Source organism: Pelophylax lessonae, assembly GCF_965119305.1.
Source record: "Pelophylax lessonae genome assembly, chromosome: 1".
In the NCBI taxonomy this organism is placed as follows: Eukaryota; Metazoa; Chordata; class Amphibia; order Anura; family Ranidae; genus Pelophylax; species Pelophylax lessonae.
Window position 1 is genome coordinate 396,995,222 of NC_138768.1, and position 25,286 is coordinate 397,020,507.

A 25,286-nucleotide genomic window follows, 5' to 3' on the forward strand; every position below is an offset into this window, starting at 1 on the left:
TGCTACCTCTTATGCCAGTAATATATTTTGGGCATAATGGAAAACTTAGGGCACTTGCAAAAACAAAACATTTCAGCCTTTACTATTTAACCATTTTATTTCATTAGATCTAAGTTGTGTAGAGCAGTTTCTGGGTTTGTAAACTGTTATAGGCTCAGAATGGATTAATCACTGGTGAAACAATAGATAGTGCAGGGACTCAGCTGTACGAGGATTTAAGTTAGGTCTAGGTTCTTGCTTTGTCTCCTGCTGTCCTGATTCTGTCTATCCTTTCTTCAATAGCTAGTGCAGGGGCTCAGTTGTACGAGGATCTAAGTTAGGTCTAGGTCCTTGCTTTGTCTCTTGCTGTCCTGGTTCTGTCTGTCTTTTCTTCAATAGATAGTGCAGGGGCTCAGTTGTACAAGTATCTAAGTTAGGTCTAGGTCCTTGCTTCGTCTCCTGCTGTCCTGATTCTGCCTATCCTTTGTTCATATTGCTTCTGTGAGTTCAGTATTAGTGGTGGACACCTAGAAGCTTGTTGTTAGTTTTTACAGCGAAACGCGTCAAGCTGCAATGCACGCTGCCTCGCTCTGGTCCCTGCTTTGAACCGCACGCTGTTTTACCCTACTTCTGGGTGCGGCAAGACTCCCAGGACTGCTACACGGCTCACCACAAGGTGTCAGGGAGACCAAGGACAATTTGCAAGGGTACCAGCTAATATATACTACAGTGTCTGCTGGATTTTATATATATATTTTTAATAAAATTGGAGTATTTTAATCGTACTACACCATAAGGAGCCCTCTTCATTTTTTCGCCCTCTGAAAAAAGGACAGGAAACGCATCCATCCATCCATTGGGACACCAGCCTTTAAGCACAAGGAGACCCCTAAGCGTATATTGATCTTTAGTTGACATATGCCAGCTAAGATCAACACCATCCGGTGAGTTTGGAATGTTACCACAGTTTAGCGGTGAATTGGAGGGTGCCACCACTACACTACTGTCCACGAACACGCATAGTCACCTTCATGTTGTTATCTGCACAAGGGACTTATTACTTTGGACTGCATACTGTTTTTTGCACTGTTCCAGGCCCTATTTTTTGCACTGTTCCAGGCCTTTTCACGATATATAGAAGCACTATATATGCACTTTTTGTACTGCACTTTAGATGTTTTACAGTTTATGCATGTTTATCATTTATGGATCAATTGTGTCTATAGCACTGATCAAGCACAGCACTTTCTATTATCCATTGGATGTTAATTACATTTTAAAGGATTTCTTTCTGATGCTGAATTAATCAATTAATTAATTGATTCCCGTTATTCACAGTATATTTGCACAGCATTTTTTGCACTTATTGTTATGTTCACAGTAGATTTAGCGCTGCTTACACTTGTTCGTTTACAGATACTAACCTCTAGGGGTTTTTGAGGCAGCAGCTTATCCCATAGATCAGGCTAACCCAGGCGATTTAACCCCCTGGCGCGAGTGGGTTTTTCTAGTTATATTGTTATTATTTACCTGAAGATGCTTTTCATACTCGCATTATCAAATTGCAGCATTTGTAATTGATTATTATTATTATTAATATTATTGTACAGAATGTATACAGCGCCAACGGTTTGTGCAGCGCTTTACATAATAAATTAATAATTGTGAACAGCACAATTCAATACAAGAGGGGTTATTGTACTGTAGTTCAATAACTTATAAAATTAGTCTTATAGCACTGGTAAAGAACTGATCCAAATCTTTTGAAATTAAATCACAAGGGGTGATATATATATACAGTTTATATATCTTTTTTTAGGGGGGGCATGGGGACTGTGTGGTTTTGGTGTTGAAACTGTTTGATTTACTAACCTGTCTAAGTTATCCTAAAGTCTTCGTTTAGATCATGGCTCTTTTACATGAGTAACCAATATAGCTGTAGAATATTTTAATAACTTTAAGTGGACACCTAGATTGGCAATTTTTAAAGCTTAAGCGCTGCCAAATAAAACCACAAAAGTCAGCACAAGGGACATCATTTACAGTCAGTAGGTTGTGTCCCTTGTGCTGAAGTCTCTTCTAGTTGATGAAATTCTCCTCTGTCTCTGCAAACTACGCCCACCCTTTCCACCCAGCTCTGCCATTTAAAGAAAGCCATACTATAGCTTTTAAGAATGGAAATCAAACAATGGGAAAGGTTTAGAGACCTTGTTCCCTGGAATTTGCAGTCAATTAGTAAGTGATTCGTACTAGAAATTATTCACGGGATACATGCAAATACATATGAATAAATGTACGTTAATTGATTAGTGTTATATATAACTTATATTTGATACAGAAGTGACCCTAATTATCCTCCTGAGGAAGCAGAGTTCATCTGAGAAACATATAGAGGAAAAAAGATCCCTAGTCCACCATATCAGTAGCTAATAGATAATGTATATAACTTGAGAGTTAAAAGAGAGCTGTACTAGTACTAAAATTGCTAATGGGTGTTGGATGGGGATCTCTGTATGATGGAGGCATTAAAATGACAGTATGTGATAGTATTGTTACAATGTAACATAGATAGATTGTTTACAATGCATATTTTACACACATATAAATTGTAGGCTCAGGGTGCCCCTAAAGTCCATTTATTTCTATTTCTCTAATTTTTTATATATCTTTTTAAATTAAGAATTACATGACAAATGCAATTATTGACAATAAATCTGATTTATTTAGTGTACACATGAATTAGGAAATGGCAGATAATAATGATGTTTTCATTTTCATTTAGAAGGACTTTTATATGTCTTTTTATGTTTCAGCTGCTCTATGCCCAAGATATCATTAACATTTTGATGTCCTTATCATGAACAAAATTGTTCAACACCATGATGTTTTTCACCTTCATGGCATATTGTGTTAGTTTTAATTTTAACTTCATTTATGTGTAATTTGCCCTTGCCTTTCTTGTACAAGCCCTTGATAAAGTCATATCTAATGAGGTGACTCAGATTCCGCAGTAAGAATGCATGGTACTTTGTTTAATTATCTGCTTTCTATGTGTGTTTACTATGTACTGTATATTCAGTTTCTTGCGCACTGCAGTATATGGAAAATTAATTCACTTGCTAAATGACAACTATTTAAAATGCTTTAAAACTGTTAGCTAATACGGGCTGCACTTTAAAGGGAGCTTTCCAGGTTAGAAATGTAGGACCTACTATGGTTTTGCTGTTCTTTAAGGTTGTGTCTGGTTCTTGCATCTTTAAAAGAAGTAAGCACTTGCAGGTCCCAGGTCCCATAATATTCCCTGGCCATGTTTCTTTAATCAATGGGCAACAACAGATTCCATTAGGAATTACACCCTGCCATGATCAGCCTGACTTTTCTCCCAGACTCATTTGATCTATGTGTGTCATACACACATGATGTATGGTCCTTTCCTCTTTGTATTAAGAAGGACTGACAATGGCCTTGGCTGTAATAGAAATTACTTACTACCTACTTTTAACTAGTTATACAGCTAGACTGAACCTTTACATAGATGTGTGAATAATTCTGAATAGAATTCATAGAATTCTATGTTTATTTTTGTCAAAGAAAGGGGGACAGTCCTTTCTCCACTGCTCAAAAAATTAAAGGAACACTTTTTAATCAAAGTATAACGTCAATTAAACCCCTGGGATATTGATCTGGTCAGTTAAGTAGCAGAGGGGTTTGGTAAGCAGTTTCAGCTGCTTTTGCTGTTAATGTAATTAACAACAGGTGCAGTAGATGGGCAATAATGAGATGACCCCCCAAAAACAGGAATGGTTTTACAGGTGGAGGCCGATAACATTTTTCCCTAATCATCTTTTCTGACTGTTTTTCACTAGTTTTGCATTTGGCTAGGGTCAGTGTCACTACTGGTAGCATGAGGCGATACCTGGACCCTATAGAGGTTGCACAGGCAGTTCAGCTCCTCCAGGATGGCACATCAATACGTGCCATTGCCAGAAGGTTTGCTGTGTCTCCCAGAGCAGTTTTAAGAGCATGGAGGAGATTCCAGAAGACAGGCAGTTAATCTAGGAGAGCTGGACAGGGCCGTAGAAGGTCCTTAATCCCTCAACAGCAACTGTATCTGCTTCTTTGCGCAAGAGGAAACAGGATGAGCACTGCCAGAGCCCTACAAAATGACCTCCAACAGGCTACTGGTGTGAATGTCTCTGACCAAACAATCAGAAACAGACTTCATGAAGGTGATCTGAGGACCTGACGTCCTCTAGTGGGCCCTGTGCTCACTGCCCGACACCGTGAAGCTCGATTGACATTTGCCATTGAAGACCAGAATTGGCAGATCTGCCACTGGTGCCCTGTGCTTTTCACAGATGAGGGCATGTTCACCCTGAGCGCAGGAGACAGAAGTGAAAGGGTCTGGAGAAGCCATGGAGGTTATTATGCTGCCTGCCCGGTTTTGGTGGTGGGTCAGTGATGAAGGAATTGATACCTAAATCCAATAGAACATCTCTGGGACATCATGTTTTGGTCCATCTAACGCCACCAGGTTGCACCTCAGTCTGTTCAGGAGCTCAGTGATGCCCTAGTCCAGATGTGGGAGGAAATACCCAGGTACACTATCCGTTGTCTCATTAGGAGAATGCCCCGACATTGTCAGACATACATACAAGCATGTGGAGGCCATACAAACTACTGAGTACCATTTTGAGTTGCTGCAATGAAATTTCAGAAAAATGGACTAGCCTGCTGCATAATTTTTTCCCTTTCATTTTCGAGGTGTCTTTGAATTTAGCCCTCTGTAGGTTGATCATTTTTATTTCCATCAAATGATGTGGCATCCTTTTGTTCCTAACACATTACCCAGTCCATATCAGTATAGATAACCAGCGTGATATTTTTCCCCATTGAGATCTGATGTGTTTTCAAAGTGTTCCTTTAATTTTTTAAAAAAGTGTATACACGTATGTTGAATATATCCTTAGTGGAAATTAAAGTGTATGTGTAGTCAAACAATTTTCAGATTAAAGGGTAACTCCACTTTCGTGGGAAAAAAAATGCAAAAAAAAAAAAAACAAATATATATATATATATATATATATACAATTGCAACTGTCGCAACTGTTATTAAAAATCACCTTTCCTTTTTCAATTTGCAGCTCTGTCATTTTCTGTAAAATGCAATGCAATATGGCTACCTGGAGGTGTTTTGTACACAGAATGTATACATGATTCCCCCCAGAAACATAATTTCCTGCTTGTGAGATTGGCTCACTGATTTTCCCAGAAGTCTATATTAAGATACAAATCTGATATCAGGCATCCCCTGCAACAAAAATGTCATTTTTGGTGAGATACTTCCAATAGAAAATCATGTCTACAGGGAGGCTATCAGGAAATCAGAGACACAGATGTCTCACTTCCTCCAGTCAGTCCATCCCCACACAGTAATAAAGCACACCCAGGGAACACAGTTAACCCTTTGATTACCCCTAATGTTAACCACTTCCCTGCCAGTGTCATTTATACAGTGACAGTTAATTTCTTTTTAGCACTGATCCCTGTATTGGTGTCACTGGTCCCCGAAAAGTGTCACTGCTAAAAATCACTGATCACTCCCATTACTACTAAAAACATTCAAAAAAAAAATGTCCATAAATCTATCCCATAGTTTGTAGACGATATTACTTTTGTAGACGATATATCTTTTGCGCAAGCCAATCAATATACGCTTTTTGGGATTTTTAGATATATTTTTGTCAAAGAAATGGGGACAGTCCTTTCTATATATGTATGTTGAATATATCATTTGTGGAAATGCAAGTATATGTGTAGTCAAACAATTTTTAGATTAAAGGGTAACTCCACTTTTGTGGGGGAAAAAAAAAATGCAAAAAAAAATATATATATATGTGTAAATATATATTTCTTTTTTGCAATTTTTTTCCCCACGAAAGTGGAGTTACCCTTTAATTTTGTATATATATATATATATATATATATAGCATATACAATTGCAACTCAAGTCATATTGTAATTGAATGTTATTAAAAATATTATTATTCAATCTTAATACCAAAAATACAAGTTGGCCTAGATTGATGAAAACATTTTGATTATTAAATGTTTTTATTGGATGTGTTTTATAGCAGAAAGTAAAAAAAAAATGTTTTGGTTTTTTTTTTCAAAACTGTCGCTCTTTTTTTGTTTAATGCGCAAAAAAAAAAAAAAAAAACACGCAGAGGTGATCAAATACCACCAAAAGAAAGTTCTATTTGTGGGAAAAAAAAGGACATCAATTGTTTTTGGGTACAGCGTAGCACGACTGCGCAACTGTCAGAGCAAAGCAGTGCAGTATCACAAAAAATGGCCTGGTCAGAAAGGGAGTAAAACCTTCTGGAGCTAAAGTGGTTAAATAATGTAAAGAAAGGTTAGAACCTCTGAGAAGTTTTTGTTAGCCTTAGGGTCCTTTCACATAGGCTATCCCCCTGGCGGAGTTCGCTTTGCTCAGCGGGGATTGATCCGCCAATCCCCGTTGAGCAGACGAATGACAGGTTCGTTTCTGCTCACTGTGCTGAGACGGACCTGTCAGATCTCCGCTCTCCTCTATGGGAGATCGAATGAAAAGGAACAGCCTGTCCATTTTCATCCGACCCTATCCGATCCGATCCTCTAGATGGATGGAAAATAGGGTTTCCATCCGTCCGGATTTCACGGACAGGATCGGATCGGAGAGCAGGGGGTGTCACTGTTGACATCCGCTGCTCCATAGGGATGCATGGAGCATCCGATAGGGTCCACCTGAAAAAACTGACAGGCGGACCTGATCGGAAAGCCCGTGTGAAAGGGGTCTTGGTCTCTGCTGGGGAGATTTACCCTCCCTGTGTGTCCTTGTGACCATTGTCAAAGAGAAAGAAAGAAATAGAAACTATGAGACTTTACAGTTGACACCAGAATAAAGGGTGAGAGGAAATCTTCCAATGTGGACATCTGTTCCTATAACAACTGTGTAAGAAAGAATTTTCCCTCGTTTTGTAGAGATTTCAGCTCACTTTCTTTTGCATCTCTGGGACATGAAGTGAATAAAAATCTCCCCAACAGGACAGCAAAAAATACATTCAAAGGAGTTGTAGCCTCTCCCTACTCTAAACCAATCTAAAAATAAAAGTTTGACTTTGCCACCACTTTAAGATAGGTCAGTAAATTTCTGTTACAAATGATTATGTGCAAAGGAGAATCATTTTGAATATTTCTGTCAAAACTCCCCAATTTTTGTAATGAAATGAAATATAAATTCGTTAGTGTGATATGTTATATTGCTATTTTGTGGTCATTATCCCTTTATCCAAAACAATACGTAAATTTTGTTCCCAACTTGGGCCACTAATATCTGTTAGCATTGCCCTTGACCATGGATTGACAGTTTAGTTGTAAATTGCCCCCCTGCATTTTGATTTAGGCCACATGCATACAGTACATCTAATTCAGGAGTATTTTCCCACCTGAGAGTCACAGGCGCTGCATACAACCACTTTTAGAAATCAATATCCGTATGAGGTGGCACTTGAGCAAGCAACGGGCATGCATTTAGACATATGTCCCTGGATGCAGACAGTCTGTTGTACATACCTAAGAGCTGTTTTCTCTATGTAAAGTAGTCCACTGTGTGAACATTTAGAGCAGTGGTCCTTTGCTTCCCTCCTCAAGGCCCACTAACAATGATCACTTTTCTCTCTACCAGGAATATTAACATGAATTATTATTACATTAATTATCTCATCAGTGAGCTGAAGAAAAGAACTGAAAAGCATTCACTGATAGAGGACCTGGAGGATCAGCGGTGAGCGTTAGTGGTTTTGTAAAACTCCACAAAAAGACCAGAACTTTATATCAGCTTATTTAAACCTTAAAATTAATTCTTATTATGCTGTCACTTTACTTAATATAACTTGTATTGGAAAGGTTTTGTGACCATGTTACATTGGTGTACCCCTAAATTATAACCATACCACTTATACTGACAAGCCCTGCCTGTTTTAGAACATGTAAATTATAGATTTCACTAAATCTATTTTTTAACAATTCTTATCTGGTTAATTTCATAAAATGAAAATAACTAAAACAGACTGTTCAACTGTCAACATTTCCTGTTCACACAATGCTAGATATTACGACCTTCTTTATGCATTATTATTCATTTTTCATAAAAAGTTTGACTAAATAGAAAGTTGCTTTTAGCCAAATTGTTTTCAGTATATTTTACATTATACTGTACCTTTGGATTTCTGGAAAAAATGTCATATAGCGAGGAACGTTTTAATAGCATTATTTAACTCTTTTGTTTCATTTTGCTTGTCCACTGTTTTGCAATCACTATACGTTACTCTGTGGCTTGTGTGCAGCTCGCCATACATCTAAGCACTCTATTCCACCAATATACCAGACTTAATCAGAAACAGTATGGTGGGTGGAACTGGTGGGAAAAGCAAAGATAAATACAGTAAAAACAGAGAAAAGACAATGAGCCATGTCTCTGAGCTGCTAAAATGTGTGGAAGGTGCTGGGAAAATGGGAGTCCCATGTTTTCACCAGGTATTTCCTCCACACTCACCTTGTGCCGAAGATGGTGACTGGTTTCTTCCAGGTGCAGCTTCTAATTCTAAGTGGGAGTAAAGAAGCACTGGAAATACAATGGCACAGCACGGTCAAAACACTGCTAAACTGATCCAGTGAAGGTGGGAGCAAGTCAATGCAAAGAGAGTATTTAACAAACATTATGCAAACATTATGAAGTCCTATGCTGGAGGCAAAACATTCACAGTGAGCAATCTTAAAGTGTTTGTAAAGTCAGAATGTTTTATTCTCCTGATGCAATCTATGCATTAATAAAAAAAAAGCCTTCTGTGTGCAGCAGCCCCCCTTATACTTATCTGAGCCCCCTCTCGATCAAGCAATGTCCACGGATGCCTCAGCCACCTGTGACTCTCCCTCCTGGTGGCACGCAGCAGTGAAGCCATTGGCTCCCGCTGCTGCCAATCAAACTCAGTTAGCCAATAAGGAGAAAGAAGAGGTGGGGCCGAAATGTGGCTCCGTGTCAGAATGGATACACTGAGCTTCGGCTTGACTCAGGTGCCCCCATAGCACGCTTCTTGCTGTGGGGGCACTCAACAAAATGGAGGGGCTGGGAGCTTCAACCAGGGACCAGAGAAGAGGAGGATAGGGGCTGCTCTGTGCAAAACCACTGCACAGAGCAGGTAAGTATAGCATGTTTGTTATTTTATTTTTTTTTAAACGAGAATTTACAATTACTTTAAAGCTAAACTCAAGGCAGATAAAATAACAATAATGCAGCTCTGTATTCATTAATACATCATCAACCACTTCCTGCAAACTGACGTCGGCTTGAAGAAGGGGTTGTACCACATCTAGGTAGAGGCATCACCCTGGTACAGTTTTTTAGAGCCGGCGGTCGGCTTTCTGGTGATAACAACCAATGCGGCTCAGCAGCCACTCGGCCTTTATCCCAGCAAGTGGGAGGGGATGTTCCCCCCCCCCTCCTTTCCACGGAAAGACCCGAGCAACCAGCCAGCACATACACCAGATGGTCTGATTGGATCGGGTTTCCGATTAAGTAACCCGGAAGCGACATCACAACGTCACTTCCGGTTTACTTGGCTGCCAATGGCACCAATTTTAAAAACGTGACAGTATTCAAAAAAGCAGATTTTGGCGTTGTGAGTACTGTAACGGCCCCTTTGGCATCGATTAAAAAACGAGAGGAGAGCTTCTGACGGGTGCAGTACTTTTATTCTTATGCATCAAAGGTGTGCAGGAGGGTTGAACGTTATTCTCTTTAACACCATGAACACCATAGCACCGTTGCACCGTGAAAACTGTAAACGACATACAATACATTTGTTTACAGTTATCACCAAAAAGGGGGTTACAAGGTTAATTACAAATGTGAAGTTACAGGGTGGATTACAGTTGTCTGCACACATATCTAAATGACATTAAACATATAAGGAAACATGGCCAACATGCAGGATGCTTTGGATTATCTATAGCATATTTAAACTAACAGCATGGACACAAATTAAGTCTAAGAACATATACATCTTTATATATAATGCACTCTTATTGCGTACCTCGCTCCGCTCACCAAGGGGTGCTAAAACTTTAAACCTAAGAAATCCTCTCAGCAGTCATCTTCCTGCTCTGTATGTAAAAGTCATAGAAAACTTTTACCTCAGAGAGAGTGGGAGTGGTCTAGTGGTTCTGCTCATTAAACATTCCTCAGGGAACCAAAAGGAAGGCAGAAAGGTTCCACCTAGCAATAAGTGCTGAACACAGATTTACAGTGATAAGCGGACAGTTACAAGTACTTTTAAATTAAAAGGAGGGATTTGGGGTCCATGCATGCCCCTCCATAAAGAGTACCTGTCACTTCCTATTACTGTAACAAGGGATGTTTTGTTTACATTCTTTGTGACAGCAATAAAAGTGAACCGATTTTTTCTTTTTAAAGGAACAGTGAAAAATATAAAAAAATAAATAAATAGGAAAAAAAAAATAAAAATGTTTACCCTGTCCCCATGCGCTTGTGCACTAAAGAAAACGCATACCTAAGTCGCGCCAGCAAAAGTAAATGGTAAACAAAATTTTAAACTGTAAAATGTTAGGTATCTATTTACCGAGAGTGACATCATCTTTAACAATATACAAAAAAATTGGGCTAACTCTACTGTTTTTTTTTTATTTAGTGAAGTGTACTTTTTCCCAAACAATTGTGTTTAAAAGACCGTGTGACATAAAATATTGCAACAACCGCCATTTTATTCTCCAGAGTCTTTGCTAAAAAATATATATAATGTTTGGGGTTTCTAAGTAATTCTCCAGCAAAAGACTTGTAAACAACACGTGTCAGAAAAAAGGCTTGATCCTTAAGTGGTTAACCACTTGACGCCTGCCCACTGTCAAATGATGGTGGAGCGGTGCGGCTCTCATTCTGGGACGCCATCATATAACGGCACACCAAAACGGCCTCTCTCATGCGCCCACAGGGGGGGTGCAGTGCCGCGATCATGGCCACGCCGTGTTGCTAGGACACGTCATGACCTCGATCTTGACATGGCTCTTTACCCATGTGATTGGCTGCGCCCAATCACAGCCGATCACATGTAAATGAGGAAATGCCATTTATCAGCTCTCCTCGCCTCACACTGTGAAAGTGTGTGGCGAGGAGAGCCCATCAGCGGCTCCTCCTCAAAGGGGAGCCTAGGACAGGTATTCAGGGCACTGATCATCAGTGCCCTGATTACTGTGAAGTAAAAAAGTGCCCAGAAGTCCCTCCAACCAATGCCCATCAGTGCCCATAGTGCTGCCAGCCAGTGCCCATCAGTGCCTTTTCAACTGTGCTGCTCACCAGTATCCATCAGTGCTGCCGCCAGTGCTGCCCATCAGTGCACATCAGTGCTGTCCATCAGTGCCGCCTGTCAGTGCCACCTCTCAGTGCCCATCAATGCCGCCTTTCAGTGCCTATCAGTGCCGCCCATCAGTGCGGAATATTAGTACCACCTCATCAGTGCCCATAAGTGCCACCTTATCAGTGCCCATCGGTGCAGCCTATCAGTGCCGCCTTATCAACGTACATCAGTGAAGGAGAAAAATTACTTATTTTCAAAACTTACTCACGAAAAATAAGAAAAAACATTTTTTTCAACATTTTCTGTTTTTTTTCTTTTGTAAGAAATAAAAAAACCCAGCGGTGATTAAATACCACCTAAAGAAAGCTCTATTTGTGTGAGAAAAAAAAGATAAAAATTCCTATGGGTACAGTGTAGCATGACCGCGCAATTGTCATTCAAAATGTGACAACGATGAAAGCTGAAAAATGGGCTGGGCAGGAAGGGGGTGAAAGGGCCCCATATTGAAGTGGTTAAATATATATATATATATATATATATATATATATATATATACACATACAGTATCTCAAAAGTGAGTACACCCCTCACATTTTTTATTATATCTTTTCCTGTGACAACACTGAAGAAATAACACTTTGCTACAATGTAAAGTAGTGAGTGTACAGTTTGTATAACAGTGTAAATTTGCTGTCCCCTCAAAATAACTCAACACACAGCCATTAATGTCTAAACCACTGGCAACAAAAGTCAGTACACCCCTAAGTGAACATGTCCTAAATGGGCCCAAAGTGTCAATATTTTGTGTGGCTACCATTATTTTCCAGCACTGCCTCAACTTTCTCTTTGGCATAGAGTTCACCAGGTTGCCACTGGAGTCCTCTTCCACTCCTCCATGATGACCTCACGGAGCTGGCGGATGCTAGAGACCTTGCACTCCTCCACCTTCCATTTGAGGATGCCCCACAGATGTTCAATAGGGTTTAGGTCTAGAGACATGCTTGGTCAGTCCATCACCTTTACCCTCAGCTTCTTTAGCAAGGCAGTGGTCATCTTTGAGGTGTGTTTGGTGTTGTTATCATGTTGGAACACTGCCATGCGGCCCAGTCTTATAAGGGAGGGGATCATGCTCTAATACAGTATGTAACAGTACATGTTGGCATTCATGGTTCCCTCAATGAACTGTAGCTCTCCAGTGCTGGCAGCACTCATGCAGCCCCAGACCATGACACTCCCACCACCATGCTTGACTGTAGGCAAGGCACACTTGTCTTTGTACTCCTCACCTGGTTGCCACCACACACGCTTGACATCATCTGAACCAAATAAGTTTATCCTGTTCTGATCAGACCACAGGGCATGGTTCCAGTAATCCATGTCCCTAGTCTGCTTGTCTTCAGCAAACTGTTTGCGTGCTTTTTTGTGCATCATCTTTAGAAGAGGCTCCCTTCTGGGAAGACAGCCATGCAGACCAATTCGATCCAGTGTGCAGCGTATGGTCTGAGCACTGACAAGCTGTCCCCCCAACCCTTAAACCTCTGCAGCAATGCTGGCAACACTCATATGTCTATTTCCCAAACACAACCTGGGGATATGACGCTGAGCATGAGCACTCAACTTCTTTGGTCGACCATGGTGAGGCCTGTTCTGAGTGGAACTTGTCCTGTTAAACTGCTGTATAGTCTTGGACACCGTGCTGCAGCTCAGTTTCAGGGTCTTGGCAATATTCTTATAGCCAATGCCATCTTTATGTAGAGCAACAATTATTTTTTTCAGATCCTCAAAGAGTTCTTTGCCATGAGGTGCCATGTTGAACTTCTAGTGACCAGTATGAGAGAGTGAGAGTGATAACGCCAAATTTAACACACCTGCTCCCCATTCACACCTGAGACCTTGTAATACTAATGAGTCACATGACACATAGGAGGGAAAATAGGTAATTGGGCCCAATTTGGACATTTGCACTTAGGGGTGTACTCACTTTTGTTGTCAGCGGTTTTGACATTAACGGCTGTGTGTTGAGTTATTTTTTGAGGGGACAGCAAATTTACACTGTTATATAAGCTGTACACTCACTACTTTACATTGTAGTTAAGTGTCATTTCTTCAGTGTTGTCACATGAAAAGATATAATAAAGTATTTAAAAAAATGTACGGACTGGGCCGCAGGGCAGTATTCCAACATGATAACGACCCTAAACACACCTCCAAAATGACCACTGCCTTGCTAAAGAAGCTGAGAGTAAAGGTGATGGACTGGCCAAGCATGTCTCCAAACCTAAACCCTATTGAGCATCTGTTGGGCATCCTCAAATGGAAGGTGGAGGAGCGCAAAGTCTCTAACATCCACCAGCTCTGTGATGTCGTCATTGAGGAGTGGAAGAAGACTCCAGTGGAAACCTGTGAAGCTCTGGTGAACTCCATGCTCAAGAGAGTTAAGGCAGTGCTGGAAAATAATGGTGGCCACACAAAATATTGACACTTTGGGTCCAATTGGTACATTTTTACTTAGGGGTGTACTCAATTTTGTTGCCAGTGGTTTAGACATTAATGGCTGTGTGTTGACATATTTTGATGGGACAGCAAATTTACACTGTTATACAAGCTCTAAACTCACTAATTGACATTGTAGCAAAGTGTAATTTCTTCAGTGTTGTCACATGAAAAGATATAATAAAATATTTACAAAAATATGAGGAGTGTACTCACTTTTGTAAGATACTGTATATATACACTGCTCAAAAAAATTAAAGGAACACTTTTTATTTAGATTATTATAGCATCAATTCAATTAAACTACTGGAATATTGATCTGGTCAGTTAAGTAGCAGAGGGGATTGTTAATCAGTTTCAGCTGCTTTGCTGTTAATTAAATTAACAACAGTTGCACTATATGGGCAACAATGACACAACCTCCAAATCAGGAATGGTTTTACAGGTGGAGGCCACTGACATTTTTTTCCCTACTCATCTTTTCTGATGGTTTTTCTCTAGTTTTGCATTTGGCTAGAGTCAGTGTCACTACTGGTAGCATGAGGTGATACCTGGACCCTACAGAGGTTGCACAGGCAGTCCATGTCCTCTAGAATGGCACATCATTATGTGCCATTGTCAGAAGGTTTGCTGTGTCTACCAGCACAATCTAAAGAGCATGGAGAAGACTCCAGGAGACAGGCAGTTACTCTAGAAGAGCTGGACAGGGCCGTAGAAGGCCCTTAACCCATCAGCAGGACCGGTATCTGCTCCTTTTTGCAAGGAGGAACAGGATAAGCACTGACAGAGCCGTACAAAATTACCTCCAGCAGGCCACTGTTGTGAATTTCTCTGAACCAAACAATCAGAAACAGACTTCAGGAGGGCGGTCTGAGGGCCGGATGTCCTCTAGTGGGCCCTGTGCTCAGTGCCCGGCATCGTGGAGCTCATTTGGCATTTGCCATTGAACACCGGAATTGGCAGGTCCGCCACTGGATTTTCACAGCTGAGAGCAGGTTCACCCTGAGCACTTGTGACAGATGTGAAAAGGGTCTGGGGAAGCGTCGGAGAGCATTATGCTGCTTCTAACATGGTTCAGCGTGACTGGTTCGGTGGTGGGTCAGTGATGGTTTGGGGAGGCATATCCAAGAAGGGACGCACAGACCTCTACAGCCTAGACAATTGCAATCTGACTGCCATTAGGTATCGGGACGAAATCCTTGGACCCATTGTCAGACGCTATGCTGGTGCAGTGGGTCCTGGTTTCCTCCTGGTGCATGACAATGCCTGGCCTTATGTGGCGAGAGTATGCAGCCAGTTCATGGAGAATGAAATAATTGATTTCATTAATTGGCCCCCATACTCCCCTGACCTAAATTCAATAGAAAACCTCTGGTACATTATGTTTTCAGTCCATCCAACGCTGCCAGGTTGCACCTCAGTCTGCTCAGGAGCTCAGTAATGGCCTGGTCTAGATCTGAGAGAAAATACCCCTGGACACCATGCGTCATCTCATTAGGAGCATGCCCTGATGTTGTTAGTCATGCATACAAGCATGTAGGGGCCATATAAACTACTAAGTACCATTTTGAGTACTGCCATAAGATTTCAGCAAAATGTACTAGCCTGCTGCATAATTTTTTACTTTGATGTTCAAGTTGTCTTTGAATTCCGCCCTCTGTAGGTTGATAATTTTAATTTCCATAAAGCGATGTGGCTTCCTTTTGTTCCTAACACATTACCCAGTCCACATTTGTATAGATATCTGGCATGATATTTTTCCCCATTGAGATCTGATGTGTTTTTTTTTCAAAGTGTTCCTTTAATTTTTTTGAGCAGTGTATGTGTGTATATATACAGTATATATATATATATTTAATTGTTTCCTTTATTTTATGCAATGCACTTCTTTATAGAAGCAACAAAACTATTGAAAGTCATTTATGTAACTGGTATTATGCAAAGATGGGGGCTACATTTTGTCTATATTGCTATGTGCTGTGTGGTAAGACTACCACCACTGGTTACTTAGCAGCCAAACACTCTGACTAATAACCAACAGAAAGAAAATTGTTTAACGAAGCTCAGACCAAAAATATTATCAGATAAGGGTACCCACATCCCAAAAACAGTTTGTAGAGAAAGCACAATTGGGGGCAGAAGTAGGGATTTTAATGGTACCATACTGAGACCAATATACATTCAATTAAAGACTAACATTTGTATAAAAATTCTTGGAAATTTTATTAGAAAATATATAAATATATATATATAAAAGTGTCTGTTTGTGTCTTCTGCTTTTATATATATTTTGTTTTTCTAATAAAATTTCCAATAATTTTTATACAAATATTAGCCTTTAATTGAATGTTTATTGGTCTCCGTACGGTACCATTAAAATCCCTATGTCTGCCCCCAATTGTGCTTTCTCTAATACCCAACAGAAGCGTTGCTATTGCCTTGCTATACAGGCATGTGCATGCACCAGGTGAACATAGGAAGGTGCATCATAAAAGGCTTGTCTGCAGATCTTTGTCTGTATAGAGTTCATTGCTAGCAGGGAGGGAGAAGCTCAATATACCTATTTTCTAGTGAATATAAAAGATACCACAGTTGCAATTTGCAAAAGAAGACTGGCAGAACAGCCACAGGTGTGTATTCATACACATTTATTTGTATTGTTCCATTGAGAAGCCAAGTTAAATATAGAGAAGAAATAGTAAAAATGAAGCTTGCTGTTAAATATATTGTGACAAAGAGACTGCCTTCAATGTTAGGTGTTAGGCATGGCGAACAAATTGAAGCTGTTACACAATAAAAAGTAAGCCCATACTGATTGAGATTGTACTGTTCTTGAGATGCTATTAAAACAATCAGCTAGTTACAATACTTTTTGCAGGTCAAATAAAAAAATGTCTTTTAAAAAGTTATCAAATTAGACACATCTGTAGAGAGTTTGAATTTCTCTACTCTACTTTTAAAAACTCACATTGTATCATGAAATGGTCCCCACCTTCTCTAAGTCCAATATTACCATCATCAGAATCCTTTTTTTGTGTACATGAATTCATACTTAAACAGTAAGCTATTTAACAATTAGTCACTAAAACAATCCCATGTGACTCAGTGCCCCCATCCCCTCTCCCAGACCTTTTGGCATCAGTTCCCCAGTAAGACCCAGTAAGTAAGATCTAGGGCTGTCTGAATCTCTAATAGGATTAGCAGACAGACAGAAACAATAAGTGACTCAATTAACAATGGGAATTCACATGTAGGAGAAGCAAATGGGAAAGACACAAACTTGTGTAAGCTGTTCAGCAGACAAGTCATCAGAAGACAAACAATGTTCCAGCAGTCGGATACAGTGTAATTAATTTATCTTCATAGATTTCTTGAGGGATATTGTTGATAAATATTTCTGTCCCAAGTGAAGGAGCCCATCAAATCCAGTCTGCAGGAGGGCCACCATATTCCCTCTGACCAATAACTTGTACAAGAAAAATATTACCCCTTTCCATCCACTCCATAAGGGAAGCTTTATTGTCCTTATTCAGAGAATTAATCCAAACTTTGCTCTCAGCATTCATCATATTGTTGTCCATCATTAGAGAATGATCTGCTCTCTCCATGGGCCATAATCAGTGGTTAGGAGGCTTGCCCCTAGTCCTCTCCAAAAAAACTCTGTCCTGGTTGACTCTGTACTAGACATATTTTACTTTGGCTTCATTTAGGGATCTTGGCTTATTGAGTCATTTTCTCTGAAAACAGGCAATTGCATTTAATTTATATTTAGGTATAATGCTCCAAATAAATAAGGGCTCCTTTATGAGTTAAAAAACCCTATCTGTCTATCTTTTCAACTTGTAATGGTTATAAGGATCTGTGATAATGAATCATTCATTGTGCAAGTGATCAGTTTTCTTCATGCCATTACCCATAACATTTTATAAAACCAAAGGGCCCTTTCACACTCCTACGTTTTCCTGCATTTTCCCTTTAAATCCTATGGGACTCTTCACATCACTGTGACGTTACAGGTGCGGTGCTTTTTGAAAAGTCCTGTTTGCTGTAGCTTTGGTGCAGTTTTGAAAACCGCACCAAAAACAGAACTTCCCATTTATATGAATGGAAATTGTGGTAAAATCTCAGTAAAAATGCTCCGCTATTTATGTTTTTGAGTCACATGTCCTTTTTTTTACAGGTGCAGGCAACCCAAAAATGCACAAGAAATGCACAGGAAATGCAAATGCACTAAGCCTGTGATTTTGCTACAGAGCAGTGGGAAAGGGCCCTTAGAAAAGCTTGCTATGATCAAGTGTATTGAGTAAGTGTTAACCAGCAGATTAAAACAACAAAGAGGCATGTGGGTTTTGCCACTGCATAGTGACACCCACTAAATTAAATAGGTGCCAACACCAGGCAAAATACCTTATGCCAAGATACTGCCAATTTCAAGATTGTTTGTTTTCTTTTTTTTTTTCTGCCTACCTATAATTCAAAGAAAAAGGAAGAGGCGCCATGCACTAATCACTGCAGTAACATTGTTCTCTGGTTTTGTCACCAATAGACTTTGAAGCTGCTTGGTGCTTGCCCTGACCTTGAGTATGTCTCATGGTATGTTTTCTGCATTCTCTGCATAATTTATTTTCTACACATGAATTCTAGCATTCGGAGGCAATAAGGGCAGCTCTGTACTTCTTCTTAGATGTCATATTTCAAAACTGTACCGTACACTAGCAACTCTCAGGTTGTCTAATTAAGACAGTCAGTGAATGGATCTGTATGTATGTACTGAGGAAATTGACAAATGCCAATTCAAGAGGGATATACAAATGGAAGTATTGCATACATTATTTATCTTCAAAAGTCAATGCAGAACATGTTTTTTTTCCTCTATTCCAAGGCCACTGCAGACCTGTAAAATAACATTTGTATAATCCGGCTCTCATTTCGCATTTAATGTATGCAATTGTTTCTCTTCCAGGATATACAGCTTGTGCATACATGGATTTATCTATGTCATGATAAACTGATGGTCTCCACAATGCTGTCACCAACAATTCATTGATGCCGCAAAGTATTTTTAGTAAGTTTTGTGGGAATTAGGGATTTGTGCTTTTTTTTTTTTTTTCCTTGTCAATTGTTGAGTTATTATGTGTGAGTGGTGTTTTTTTTTTATTTTCTGTGATTTACAGTAGCTTTTTCTTCCTAACTATTTTAAAGGGATTCTCCATTGTTTCAGGAATAAAAAACACTCTGAATAGTTCTGTGCAGCAATACAGAAAATGGGTTTCCCTCTCTCCTTTCCCAGCCATTTGGCAGTGGTATATTTCATTTCTGAAATCAATAGAAAATAAGTCCATACAGAATCTTTGCTTGGTGGCGTTACAGTGCGTTAGAATAAATGTCTGTTTACCAGATTTCTAGTTGATTGGATTGTTGAGAGAAACTTACATACCTACATACAGTACATACATACTTATGATCACAGCATATCTAGCTTTTTTAAAAGTATGCACAGCCAAAACATAATTTATTCTTTGGACTTTGAAAGGAAGTGCCTTGTCATTTTATTGTTTGCTTTTTGTGTTCCAGTCATTTTCTGCCCTGGGGAACCGAAAGGAGAGGAAATTTTTAAAGTGAGGGGAATTCCTCTCTTAGACATTTGTCCTCAGAACATGTGTTCCATTGGAAAAGTTTCCCTCATATTTTGTTCTGGTGCCAATTTTTGGATTTCCCATTACTTTCTGTCTCAATGATGGTGGCCACCAGAACAAGCAAGAGTATAATGTTTGAATCTACCTAGCAAGGGCAGACAGTAGTTAAACTGACAGAGATGTTAAAACGTCTCTACGCTGTCCACAAAAAGTTTTACTTTGCATATACTTTAATGCCTATGCTATACTGGCTTTGTAATAGGAACAGAAAAGTCTAAGAAATAACGGCATATATTTGGATATTTGGCCTGTATAAAATGCATTTTACCAGCCTGGTTGTGTGTTGTTCTGTCAGTGTTTGCTTAGGAAGCAATGTTTTACCCCTAGAGGGGTCCAGTTTTTCTAAAAGCAGAAAACCTGCAAAAAGAAATTATAGCTACTGAGAATTATTTTCAAGATTATGATTTACTGTCTTTTTTTTTTTTTTATCTAAATAGTACATATACAAGTATTAGTTGTTGATATAGCCTTTTGAAATGCTGTCGGTGACATCCCAGTTAATGGTTTATTTTTGGGGATTGTTACACTGAGAACTAAACCCTATTAATTTTATCTCTGGTATTCAGCTTAACTGTCTCTTATTTGTTCACATAAACAATACATAATAACAGTATCTGCTTAGATATGCAAAAATAAAAAAAATATGCACAGTCAAATACATTTATGTATGCATGAATATATTTATATATTCAAATTATGCACATTTCTGAAACTGATGCATGACTGCCGGTTGTTGAAGTTGTAGAAATTTGAAGCAGTATAGCAAATTGATAAATTAGATTTAGAATATTTAAAGTCAGATAGAATCTGACTGCACAAGTTCCATACAGTACTTTCAATTTACCAAAACGATGTAATAAGAACACCTACTTAGATTAGTCATTCAATTTTTATCCAATCAGGTATCCCTTATACTACATAGTTGTTAGTAAATATACTGTAAAGGACACGATTTTCCATACAATGGCATATTTAAGGTGCCCAGTAATGCATCCCACTTCATTTAATATAACTTGACTCCTCAATGTAGAATAAGGCCTGATCGGGGGGAGTGAACAAATAACTCACAACACATTTGTTTGGGGGTTGGAGACCTACAAAATGCAACGTGAATAAATGGTTTACTCCCCCCAAACAGACCCTATTCTACATCGAGGAGTCAGTTTATATTAAATGGAAGAAGTGGGGTTGGAGACCTACAAAATGCAATATGTGAATCATTGGTCCACTCCCCCCAATCAGACCCATTTCTACATCGAGGGGTCAGGTTATATTAAATGGAGGGGAATGAATAAAGATATGCTGTAAAACAAATGTGAAGGACTTCTATCTACTATTTTCTTGTATTGTATGTTGCTATATACACAACTCAAGTGTTATTGGACATAAATTGCCATTTGTTTTAGATGTTTTATAATAAATGAAATATTTTTAACAGTATAGTACACATATTGCATTATTGGGCACCATAAAAATCCATTGTATAGAAAATTGTCTTAGGTATTAGTAATTTAAGGGATGTGGGTGCCTACCAACCAATATTTATATGTAGTACAGTAAAGGTGGTTATACAGTTAAATGGTAATGTGTGTGCAAGCTTAAGATAGATGTCAAGATTCTGAGCGTAGCTTGGGCCTAGGATAGAAAGGGCTCCACAGGGACACAACAAGCTACTGAAAGTGTAAAGCTGATTACACACATTACAGTCAATGTATTTTAGACAACTAACTACTAACATTTATGTTGTGTTTCGATGAACCTGAATGTATATAAATTAGATAAATTGTTTTGTTTGGTCTTTAAACTAGAAAGTTGTTGTTAAATTTAAACTCTTGAAGATTTTGAACCTAAAGGGGTCCTTTTTCCCCTTTCTAAAAATCACATCATCATATACTGTAGCTCTGCATGCTGATATGAAATCATACATTCATTAGATAAACAAAAATATTTTGCTCTTTTCACAAGTGTGGTTTTTCCACTTCCTGGTTTCTTGCGGTACTATAGATGTAACCCTAACCTGGGACTTTCCTGTCATATGCTACAGGAGGCAGGCCAAGAGTTTTAGGTAAGGTTCCAGAAAGTAAAGAGAGATGGAAAAGAAATAGGTATCAAAAGAGAAAAATTCCTGCAATTCTCATTTCTAAAGAAGCTTTGTTGTAATTTTTATAAAAAGGGTTAAGTTCCACTTTAAGTCCCACCCACATTACAGAGAGCAGCAATGTAGCTGTTTTTCAGCCATATCGATTAGTAAAAGCAGCAGATATTTCACACATTACACATTGTTAGGCAGACAGTTAACTCTACCATTGTCTCTAAATGTTACTCCCTTCCCAGCCAGTGTCTTTAGTACAGTGACAGTGTATAGTATTAGCACTAATCGCTGTATTAGTGTCACTCGTGGTGTCAGTCAGTTTCCACCCTGTGTCAGTTAGTGTCAGATTTTCCACTGCACTATCACAGTCCCACTATAAGTCGATGATTGCCACCATTACTAGTATAAATAAAAATTCCAGTATAAATGCCATAGTTTAAAAATGCTATAACCTTCCCACAAAACAAATACATTCTTTTTTTTTTTTTTTAACAAAGTCATGTAGCAGACTATGCCCTGATCATGAAGGGAGTAAAACCTTCCAATACTGGAAAGGATAGCTGTCAAAATGGCAGTCAGTACTTGCTTTATGTTACACAGCAAGACTGGCTGTCAAAATACAACTGTACCGATGTAAAATGACACGTCCAGAGGGTCTGCAAGTATCACTGAGTAAATACAGTGTAGCAAATATGTATTATTTCACTGTATTTACAAATACAGTGAAAGAAAACTTACAAGTAAAAAAAAAAGTTATTTCTATGTACCCCCTTATTAACCATTATCAGTCCTAATTAACACCACACCCACCCCGCATCCCCTGTTCTCACTTTCATCCCTTAGATAATATTTTTCTACTGCTGTTTTTTTTTTTCTATTTTTTTCCATTATAATTTTTTTTTTCATTTTTATTTACTTTCTTTGCTGTTTTTCAGTGTCTTCAAAAGAAAATGCAGAACATTAAAAAGAAACCCTTTTTTTGCATTTGCAAATAACATTCTCATGCTTTGTACTAGAAGCCTCATTGTAGTGCCATGCTAAAAGGGACACATTATAGAATATAAATTATATTAGAAAATATCTGCAATTATAAAATAAATGTAAACAACTTTTTTAAGATATCACTGGTCAGAAATGAAAAAAAAAAAAACAATATTACCTAAAAAGTCCTAGTTTGTCCCCAAAATATAATGTGCTGTATTAATTTATCTTACCTAATGATAAAGTTTGTTGAATAAATTGGTCCATAGTGAAAATGTAAGACATGCCATTAGGGGATATTAAGATACAATAGCTAAAGTGTTTAAAGGACATTTTACAGAGATTGTAGAATCAGATTGTAATTTTTTGGAAAGTTTAAAACAGGTGCTTGCAGACAATGAAGTGCTATTTAGCGCTTTTGTTATATTAGACACTTTATAGTCTGAGATTTTTTTCATTTGTGTGGAAAATATTTGGATCCAAAGCTGCACAGGTGGGAGATCCTAACTGCAACTGAAGAATAAAAGTGTGAATCTTACTGAATGCTCTGAGGCAATACAGACAGCTCGTATTTCAGATACCTAAAATATTACTGTAGTTCACTTAAAAAAATAAAATAAAATAAATAATGTGCATTATAGCCCTATCTGTAAAATAAAATGCTGTCCCCAGCTTTAAAAAGCCAAAACCTTACTATTGAATAGTCAACTGCTTGAAAACAGTTTGCCTAACCACACATGTGCAGTCAGCAGCTGAGCTCAAAGAAGACACTGAAAGGAGAGAGTGTGGAGTGTTCATGCGTGGTTAGGCAAGTCAAGTTCTTGTAGCCAAGTGCTTGTTTGTGAGGAATTGAAGCCACATATACAATGGCTGGTCAGTCCTGCAGTCTAGGCAGAATGGAGCAGGGGAGCCCACAATTGGGCAGCTTTAAAAGTAACGATTAGTTTTAAAATTGGAGGACAGAAATATAATGTATATGTAGCTGTAATGCATTAGGCTTTTTCTAGTCAGTAAAAGTGAATTAACCTATAAATTTGATTATTTGGTCTTATTTTCAGGCAGAACAAAAAAAGTGTTGCTAATTAATATGTTCCTCTCCTAGCATTCCATATTTAGTTGTAAAGCTCACCATTTTGTTTCAGTAGGTATGATCTTGTATTTATAGAAAGTAGACCTGTTACAGCAGCCTGCCGCAGTAAAATGAAGCAAAATAGTATTCATGCATCAGTGATTCATTAATTTATGGTCAATAATTTCAAGATTCAATCTTAAGTCTCATTCAACTTTTTTGGTATACAGGAGAGGGAATGTCCAACATTTGAAAAAATAAAATATTTCTCGTGCAGTGCACATTCAATCTGATTTTGATGCATAATGCTTACTGAGAAGTATATTCTATCTGGAGATAAGTGCTGTCTTGTACATTAGATAATAGCTGTAGGGACAGTGTTGCTATGTATTCAGAAACAGCATCAATCAATTTGTTGTGCAATTAGTGTTATGTTCTCCTGTGGTGTAGGATTCCATTCTTTACTGAGTGCTTCTTCTCAATGAAGGCCTTTTATTTATACTTTAAGCTGTATAAACCAAGTCAAAACGGGCTTATACTAGAGCTATGAAGGGGCTGCTCACAGTCATCTTTGTGATTTTGATGCTGTATTATTGGCATTTAAATCTTAGGATGGCTATATACTCCAATGATCACAAACACTGCCAACATTCCAATCATTTCGCTTTTAAAAAACATGTAGAATTGGGAGCATAGTGGAGCCGATCCTGAAGGCATTGGGCTAACCAGATACCATGATGTTAAATATTTTAGTAGATATCTATTGTCCATTGTTGAATTTTTTAAACTATAGGTGGCCATCAAATATACAATAAGGCATTACACATTCATAATAGTCTAGCAAAGGTATACATTTATGATCATTTTTTAAGGTTCCCACCTACTCATTTACATTTAATATAGGGGTAAAGGGGATGGTTATAGGTAAAGTATAATTACTTTTTTAGGCATCTTTTTCCTTCTTCTTGTTCATCTCTGCTGTTGTGTTAGATATACTATATGCTTTGTTGACTTCATATTCTTTGCGTCTTGATAATTAGCAAACCCAGAACAGCCCAAAGAAAAGCTATCCAAAATACCTCATAACATGCCTTCTGTACGATTAAATGAGTGACCCTGCAGTTGCACAATCTCTTTAAAGGCCTGTGTTGACAAGGTTTTGTTTGTGTAAAACCTGTTTCTGTTATACAGGTCAATAGGAATGCAAAAGAAAGTTGATGCAGCCTAGAAGGAGGTCAAATGCACCTTCAAATGATCTCAAAAGTGTCCCAAACTGATCGACAATGCAAGCAGAATTGTTTTGAAAGCAAGCTGCAATTGCCTATCTACATAAACCCCTAGCATGCTCGTCTCCTGCCAAGATCTGCTGCGGCAGCCCCCCAAAGATGCTAGGTTTAAAGTCAATATTGGAATATGACTTGAAATGCACCCCAATTGGTAATGTTCAGCAGTACACATTTACATGCAGAAACACGTACTAATAAGCAGAGAATCATATGTATCAAAGATAACTAAATGATAATACCATTATACCTTATCGGGACATAAATTTACCTTTAGTAGAC

The 25,286-nt window shown here is 38.5% G+C and overlaps 1 protein-coding gene across 2 annotated transcripts in view; it reads left to right on the forward strand.

Moving 5' to 3' along the window:
• Positions 1 to 25,286, forward strand: part of LINGO2 (leucine rich repeat and Ig domain containing 2) — a 386,108-nt gene that overhangs the window by 207,821 nt on the left and 153,001 nt on the right. Inside the window, exon 1 of one of the 2 annotated variants that reach the window (XM_082242489.1) lies at positions 18,845 to 18,948. The exons of the other annotated variant lie outside the window; for it this stretch is intronic. The gene's annotated coding sequence lies outside the window, so the exon portion shown is untranslated. Of the gene's footprint in view, positions 1 to 18,844; positions 18,949 to 25,286 lie in introns of those variants that run through there. 2 annotated transcript variants of the gene reach the window in all.